General features: G+C 44.2%; 1 long non-coding RNA gene across 1 annotated transcript; it reads right to left on the reverse strand.

Annotated features, from left to right (window-relative positions):
• Positions 1-7,080: 7,080 nt before the first annotated feature.
• On the reverse strand, positions 7,081-8,346 carry LOC130375919 (uncharacterized). The gene is made up of 3 exons (XR_008893921.1): positions 8,190-8,346; positions 7,933-8,114; positions 7,081-7,852 (listed from the first exon to the last, which is right to left on the reverse strand). It is a non-coding gene; the product is annotated as an uncharacterized LOC130375919 (long non-coding RNA).
• Positions 8,347-9,215: the final 869 nt, after the last annotated feature.

Genomic DNA, 9,215 nt, shown 5'->3' on the forward strand with positions numbered 1-9,215 from the left:
ATCAAGAACAGCACCTTCAGTCAGAGACTAATTGCACCAATGTGCAAAACGGAGCGGTACAGGAAGTCCTGTAAACCAGCTGCCATACGGTTTTATAATGCACAAAAATAACTTTGCACTTTGTAGTATTTATTATTGTATTTATTGTTTAAGTATTTAAGTATTTTAGCTATATGAGGGAATGTGTGTTTGTTATGTCCGTCCATACGCTGTTGTCACACTGTAATTTCCTGTAAAGGATTATTAAAGGATCTATCGATCTATCTATCTTTCTATCTATCTATCCATTCGCCAACATTTCGGCCCTTGTGTCCGACCACAGTTATCTCCCCATTCGGTTTGGTGGACTGGTGGAAAATGCTCTGGTCTACATAGCAGGATTTTTAGTCAGGCAGATTCTACCAAAGCTGTCCTGTGCTGTGTGCCATTTGAACTTGGTCAGAGATGCTGTGCCATCTTCATTTGACAAGTGACACCAAGTACATGTAGGTCTCAAAATGGTAGGTATTTTAGAGTCGTGCATGTGTTCCATTGTTCCAAGTTATTGTTCCATTGTCTACAAGAATGGGTTATTACACAGTGTTACCCCTATATGGGCTGGAGTGGGCCTCATTTTCAGCCCTGGAGTTTCATGCCTCAGACCGGCCCACTTTAGATCACAACCTATCATATTAAAATAATGTAATTATAACTTTACATGTTAAGCATACAATAGCGCACTGTTCTCTAAAGCCTCGTAATTCCATGTATTTTTTCTAAAATAATTCCAAATCAGTGGAAGTAATGGTTGCTTCACAATGGGGATTTATTTCAACATGAGTGCACATCTCCACCATTATTCTTTGCAACACAACATCCTTTTCAACAAATTATAAATAAAATAAATAAAATATTATATTAAATTTGAAAAAAAAAAAAGGGTTGCACTCTGTAATAATATAATCAGAACTTAGATTTCACCAATACAACATCAGCATGTCGTTTTCTGCAATATCAAATATCAAGCAAATTAGTGTTTCGTTTGTTTACAGCCTGCGCGCAACGTGATTACCGGCCAAACATTAGCGATTGGTTATGGCAGATCCAGAGTGGCACTGGGCAGATCCAATAGTTTTAATCTTCAACAGACACCCGCCTTCAAGTGAGTTAACGTTTGTCAATTGAGTAGGTCCAGACTCTCTGTGCAAATTAAACAGGCCCGGTTCTACGGGGGTGCATAAACATGCATTGCACCCCCAAAAAAATTGTTTGCACCCTCAATTGAAAAAATAAAAGATTTTTATAAATATGATGATAATAATAAAATACATGCTCACAAAACAAAATGTAATTAAACTAACGCTTTTATGTATGGTGTTTTGTTTACATGTTGCTTGGCAACAGTCCGCTCAGTGGGGATCTATTTTTGTTGGCGGAAGCAATTTCATTCGTTTATATGATTAAATAAACAAACAAATCACAATCTATTGTCAATTATTATTATTAACAGTACATTTTACTAGTATAACTGTTGTATAAAGCAATATCACCCTCGAGGACGCAATGTTGTCGCTCTATATCAGCGCTGCTGTGATTGCCTCCGGCGGCCGGCATCGTGTGTCGTGCCGGCGTCGTGTGCAAAATGCGCGCACCCATATAGTATATCTATGGCGCGCACGGCAGTGACATTGAACTTCTTCGGCAGCAACAGTTATACATCCGTTGGATATCCATTTAGCAATGGATATCCGAAAATGGCAAAAAAAAAACACAGCAGAAGACATTAACCAGAGCAGGGAGGAGGATGGAGACATTGTGGGTCACGGCAGCCGGAACAGTTGACATTACTTCGGCTTCTGTCAACGTCAGCGCTATAACCGTTGTGGAGGCTAGCACTAGCAACGCCAGCTCAATCCTGCCCGACTTGCTGCCTTTGCCGGCGCCGCCCTCACTCACGGACAAGCAGCCTTCGGCTTCGACACTGCCACCCGTTGGCGGCTCGCAAGTGCCAGGGGATCACGGAACAACACAGCCTACCCAGGTATTTCTTAAAACATATCCGACTCGCCTGTATAGTGGGGTAAAGCTGTCCTTTTGCAGCACGTGGTTTGCTGTTAGAGAATGGCTAGAGTATTCGTGTGAGAAAGATTAAATTTTCTGCTATGCCAGCAGAAACTTTGGGTCAAATGAAAACAGCACCGATGCTTTCACCATGACTGGCTACAACAACTGGCGCCATGCTCTTGTACGTGGAAAGGGGCTGGGAAGGCACGAGTCCAACAAAGAGCACATGAAGTCAGTGGCATTGTGGAAGGAGAGGCGTGCAAGGAGTGTGACTGGTACAGAGATTTCCACAATTGTAAATACAGCACAACTGGAGAGGAACCGCACCTATGTAGCCAACACATTCTCACTCCGAGCGCGTCGATTTCTGACGAACGGTCAGTGACTTTGGCTTCAGTTTCTGACGCAAAAGGGTACCCTTGCGCTTCTTTTTTCGACGCATGGGGTTTTCAACTCCTTACAATGTAACAACTTCACGGGGGAGCCGATGCCTGCACATAGAGACGCTATGAGCATTCATCCCATTGGCTAACGGAGGACCTTTGCGCTTCTTTTTTCGACGCAGGGGGTTTTCCACTCATTACAATGTAATCCCTCCACGGCAATATATGAAGCTATGAGCATTCATCCCATTGGCTAACGGAAGAGCCGATGGCTGCACATAGAGACGCAATGAGCATTCATCCCATTGGCTAACGCAGGACCATGTGCTTCTTTTTTCGACGCAGGGGGTTTTCCACTCATTGCAATGTAATCCCTCCACGGCAATGTATGAAGCTATGAGCATTCATCCCATTGGCTAACGGAAGACCCGATGGCTGCACATTAACGGCGATTTTACGAGAGACGCCGAGATCGTTTAATGGCCTGTGGCATGTGCCACCGCGACTACTGACATACCATGGCATATGCCGTTCTGGAACGGTAACTGCCGTTCTGAAACGGTAACTACCGTTCTGAAACGGTAACTGCCGTCGCGACCACTGACATACCATGGCATATGCCGTTCTGGAACGGTAACTGCCGTCGCGACCACTGACATATATGGCATATGCCGTTCTGAAAAGGTAACTACCGTTCTGAAACGGTAACTACCGTTCTGAAACGGCAACTACCGTTCTGAAACGGCAACTACCGTTCTGAAACGGTAACTGCCCTCGCGACCACTGACATACCATGGCATATGCCGTTCTGGAACGGTAACTGCCGTTCTGAAACGGTAACTGCCGTTCAGGTGGAACGGCATATGCCGTTCAGGAAAGGCATATGCCATTCTGGAACGGTAACTGCCGTTCCAACAATGGTATGTGACACCAGCATAACTCCTCCGTATAATTTCAAGACAGGTATCGCCGTGAATTTGAAGCTATATATATTTTGTCTTTATTGACACTATATCACAACATAACGCCGTAAATAAAGGCAAGGCAAGGCAACTTTATTTATATAGCACTTTTCATACACAAGGCAGACTCAAAGTGCTTCACATATAAACATTGTCATACAATAAAATAAAATAATAGATAAGTAAAAGAAAACATATGCAAAGAAATGGGTAAATAAAGGGATTTACACGTTTCTCTCGTCCGTGCTGTTGTTAGGATATTTCCGATCGTTTTGTTGTTGTCTTTTGTAATAACAGATGCTTTTGAAAACAGCCAGACTTGCTCCGGTGACGGTAGTTAGCCTAGCCACCTAAAGAGGTCTGTTTAGGTGTCTATAGACAGGGCTCTCAAGTCTCACGCATTCGGCGTGAGACACACGCAATTCAACCCAAGCACACGCTCACACGCCACACTTCGTATTTCTCACGCAGAGAAATTACCAGGATAGCGCCCAACCAATTTGGGCCTCTATTTAACAGTGGAGGTAGGAATCAAATGGGTTTCCCGTACGTATGGTAATCCGGAGGTCCTCTTTTGCCCGGACATGCCCTCTTTTTGAGACACAAAGTGTGGCGGAATTTCAAAATCGTCCGGGATTTTATTTATTTTCATGTTCACATTGAATTTGCGCTGTGTTTCTCGTGGTTGTTCACAAACTAGTTAGGCTATGCCCGCCTCCCCTCCCCTACTCATTTCTGTTAGCTTTGCATTGGTGGAAGTGAGTAGGGGGAGTGGTTAAGTAGAGCCTTCAGATTAGACGGTTTGACCTACTTAGGTACCGTCATGTTTTGTAGAAAAATTTTACCATTGTTTTATAGGGACAAACATTAACACATTTCTCCTACAGGGGATTGATAAAGTACTATCTATTGAACAGAAAGAAACACTTGGTCATACTTTACACACTTTACCACAGCATTGGCCTACTGAATGCCATAGATATACTTTAAGCATTGGACTGAATTCCATTATGTATGCCAAACAAAAATTCGTATATATGTTGTTATAAGAATGATTATGTAGCTGTGAATCATGAGTGGTATGCGTGTATGAACGGGCAAATACCACAGGAAAGGTGTGGCATGCCAGCGGAAAAACGGTAGGTGCCAGTAGAAACTGGTAATTACCATTTTACATGAGTGGCATGCCAGCGGAAAAACGGTGGGTGCTGTCACGCCAAATTTGTACCGGGTGCCAAATTTGTACCGGGCACGTCATCAGTTGTCCGTTGCCTAGCAACGGACAACTGATTACGTAAGGGTTGTCCGTTGCCGGGCAGGTTTCAAAAAACATTTGCGCTCATGTTGCCAAAGACGAAATAACATAATACAGATAACGGATCGCTAGATAACACTTGTTTTTACTTTATATTTGTATTGTATTTAATTGTTTAATCAAATTTAGCTAGTAAACTGAGTGTTTAAAGCAGGTTTCAAAAGACATTTGCGCTCATGTTGCCAAAGACGAAATAACATAATACAGAAAACGGATCGCTAGATAACACTTGTTTTTACTTTATATTTGTATTGTATTTAATTGTTTAATCAAATTTAGCAAGTAAACTTAGTGTTTAAAGCAGGTCAAGGACGAAATAGCACAATACAGATAACGGATCGCGCGAATGAACGAGCTTGAAGGTTCGCGAATGTTCGTGAACCTTTCACGTCATTCGACGCGATCGTCCGTTGCCTGGCAACGGACGATCGCGATCATCTGTTGCCAGGCAGGTTTGGAATGGATTACCTATGGATGACGTGCCCGGTACAAATTTGGCACCCGGTACAAATTTGGCGTGACAGTGCAAGTAAAACCTGGTAATACCATTTTACATGAGTGGCATGCCAGCGGAAAAACTGTGGTTCCAGTAGGAAATGGAACTTCCGATTGACATAATTGGCTTGCCAGCGGAAAAACGTTTGGCCTGTATGCCATGATACCACTGGATCATGTCGATATAGAAAGGTTTATGACACTGGATCAGAGTTAAATGATAGGAACCTGTAGGCCTACTTAAATTATTTGGTTAAACACTGTCGTGGCAATTTCTGTATCAGATATTGCGTCTAAGCAGATGAGATATTTAGATGCAAAAAGCACACAATACTGTTGACAATTAGTGGTTATATATATTTGTATTAAAAGTACGAACAAAGATACATCACAACATGCATCAACAAACAACATAACAGGCATACATTACAATAATCTGGGGCCCCAGATGGGAGCTCCTCTTTGCGTGTTACTTCATTCTCTGAAGGTACGCTCAGACAAGTCCACTGAGTCTTCCAATCGATGAGTTCTTATTCGTTTGGGTTTATTAGGGGGTGGTCCCCCAATACCAAAAGCCTTTGTGTACCAGATGGTTATCTTTACAACTGCAGCTGTGGGGAATGCATTGGAGGGGGTAGCGGCCGTGCCATCGAAAACCCCTGGCTTGGTTGACGCTAGCCAGGGGGTCGAGAAAACAGGCCCACACATCAAAGGATTGCATGGAGGGTGATTTACATGACAAGAAACATAGGAAAGGGCAGGCAATAAAATGCTTCACACGACTCTCGAACATTCACACTTTAAATGACCCAAAAGGAGCCCAGAAGGCAGACACTATATAAAATTACACAGAATAGCAACAAAACTTAAATTCATATAGACCAAAACAATACAACATGTAGATTTTCCATCACAACACCAATAAGAACAAATGCAAAATTTAATATTTGGCCTATTGAATAGTTATGAGCTGAAGCAGTAGGCTGTCATACAGTAGGCTATATTATAGGCTACGCTACTAGAACATCTTGATAAAACACAAGTGGAAAAATGGATGACTGTCTAGCCATAGCCTACAGTGCCACCCCATGGTAGATATAGGGACCTGGCTCTGTGGTGCACTAACCGGAAACTACGATCGCAACCGCAATAAACATCTCGTTTTTGAACGGTGAACTCTTTACACATAGTAGTTATAAAGCTATTAAAACTACAAAATGACTCCATTAATGCAGGATATGTGGAAAATGCATTGACCTATTAAAGAAAATGCGCCGACGTTGGCTCAGCCTGGCTCCGCCTCTTCAGCTACGTAGCTAAGATGGCTGCCGTAGAGCACGAAAAGTGTACATCAATCCAAACTCTGCGGTTTGACCGTTTTGAGTATACCATCGGGGTCCTTTCACTACACTTCCTTTCGCCCTGATCTTAATTGCAACGCACTACGTACTCAAACTAATGACTGCGGATAGTATTGATATTGGAACACAGCAATAGACTATAGCTCTATAGACACCTAAAGCGACCTGTTTAGGTGGTTAGGCCAACTACCGTCACCGGAGCAAGTCCGGCTGTTTTCAAAAGCATCTGTCATTACAAAAGACAACAACAAACCGATCGGAAATATCCTAACAACAGCACGGACGAGAGAAACGTGTAAATCCCTTTATTTACCCATTTCTTTGCATATGATTTCTTTTACTTATCTATTATTTTATTTTATTGTATGACAATGTTTATATGTGAAGCACTTTGAGTCTGCCTTGTGTATGAAAAGTGCTATATAAATAAAGTTGCCTTGCCTTGCCTTTATTTACGGCGTTATGTTGTGATAGTGTCAATAAAGACCAAATATATATAGCTTCAAATTTACGGCAATACCTGTCTTGAAATTATACAGAGGAGTTATGCTGGTGTGGCATTCGGGGGTCGGGGAAACAATAAAATGAAGCTCAGTTAAAGAACTAGTGACAAGTTGCCAACAACGCCACCCCAGGAATTTCACCTGGAGAGTTAGATTAACCTAAGTTAAAGCACACAAGTTCGTTCACTAATGAAAGCTTGAGACTGGGTCCAGCATACAAATTCAATTCCTTTTAATTAATATATATAATCTTTAAGCATGACTTCTCAATAAAATATGTTCACACAAACACACTAAAGCGAACACACACACACACACAAAATACACAAAAAGGGAAGAGCAAATAACTAAATGGGTTTTAAATCAAAAGTAAAGGAGATTTATCCAAACTGATAAATCCAAATGAATAAGTAAAGCAATTAAACCAAACCAAAATAACTAAGAAAACGAATTAAACCAAAACAACCATGCAAAGCAACCCACAAAACACAAATAATATCATGGATAAGTAAAGCAATTAAGCCAAAACAAACATGCAAAGCAACCCACAAAACACAAATAATATCATCAATAAGATCAGTTGGAAGTCTGTTAAATGAATGGATCAAAATAATGAGACTTAGGGTGAGGCAGCAATCACCATACTCGGGGCAGGTACAGCACAGTAGGAGATGCAGAGTAGGATCGATGTGTTGGCTATATAATCAGTGGACAAAACGGCAGCCGGCCAACAGCAGCGTGAAGAGGGGGGGGGACGTGCTGGCAGAAACCGCCCACACACACGTCAACCCTGCCATAGAAAAATACATTTGTTCTAGAGGCTGAACAACAACTGTAATAACTTGGGTTAGCGTCATCTTATCCACATACCGTCAGGAGTTGAATGAACATCAAAGGGGAGGAAGGGGACCACCTGTAGCGAGCAACACCATTACAAGTGCAACTCGATCTACAGCCGATCGCTCCCCGCTGCAACAGGTAGAGGAGGAAACACTCGCACGCCCTACAACTGGGGTCGATACGGGAGAGGGAAGACCCGGCCAATAAACTGCCTGAGGGATGGAAGCCAATATTGAGGACTTGTGCAAAGTTTAGAAGGTACACAGATGCACACAACCACTACATACCAAACAACGGCGAGCTGCACGATCCAACTAAAAGGCGATCAGGTGAGGCGATCAGGTTTCGGTGACAACAGGGGGCGGGGCAGCCAGGAGCTCCCAGGCAAGAGTGCTCCCAGTGCACAACCACCCACCTTTATAGGCAGCGCACCCAACAGTGATAGGCCGGTACTGCAGCACTAATTAAAGGCCCAACCTGCTACATTCTACCCCCATTGACTTCATCGTCGTCCCGACGATGGAACAACTGATCCAGAGGATCACCCAACTAACTCCACGGCCTAAAGAGCGCAGTAACGGCATTTGACACTGGACCAGGGGGATTTGCAGCCCCAGATGCCAAGTTCCCTACAGGTCGCGGAAGATGATAGAGGTTTGGGTGCTGGCCAGCCGTCGACCTGGCTGACCGGCGTACTTCACTTTCAGAGCCGCAAACTGGCGATGGACGGGCCAGGGAATTGAGTGGATCTGCCACTGCAGTCGAGGGATCACGCTTGACGACTCTGACCCAGCAGAGTCGGTGGTGGAGCAGCACCGGGGTTGGTTTGAGTCACCACGGCTGTAGCAGCAGGGGCAGAACAGGGGTCTCCCGGCCCCAACATAAACAAGTCTCCCCGTCAAACGGCAACTCTCCTCTGACCGAGGCCGGTCAGAGGGGGTGGACAAGGGGGCAATGCACTACCCTGAGGGCATCTCCGGCAACGGCTTTCAACGTGTTTCGATGGACCTGCCGAACTTGTGGTTTGGGTGCGTCCATCGGTGCGATGGTGTACACTGACCACCTTCTCGGGGTGCCTGTTACGACCGTACACCACAGGGCCCACAGATCCTGGTATCTTGTGCGCCCCTTGCACTATGATCGCGCAGGCCACACCAACGCCCCCACCTTTAATGGGTCATCCCGCACATGTTATCATGAGTCCTCTTCTGGCGCCTGCCGCCCACCGTCAACCTTTCCCAGGGCCCCGTCAAAGCAAGCTGGAGCCGGTTTTGATGTTCTTGGATCCACTCGTGGACCTCGCCACCCACAGG

The sequence above is a fragment of the Gadus chalcogrammus genome, chromosome 22 (assembly GCF_026213295.1).
Source record: "Gadus chalcogrammus isolate NIFS_2021 chromosome 22, NIFS_Gcha_1.0, whole genome shotgun sequence".
Taxonomy (NCBI): Eukaryota; Metazoa; Chordata; class Actinopteri; order Gadiformes; family Gadidae; genus Gadus; species Gadus chalcogrammus.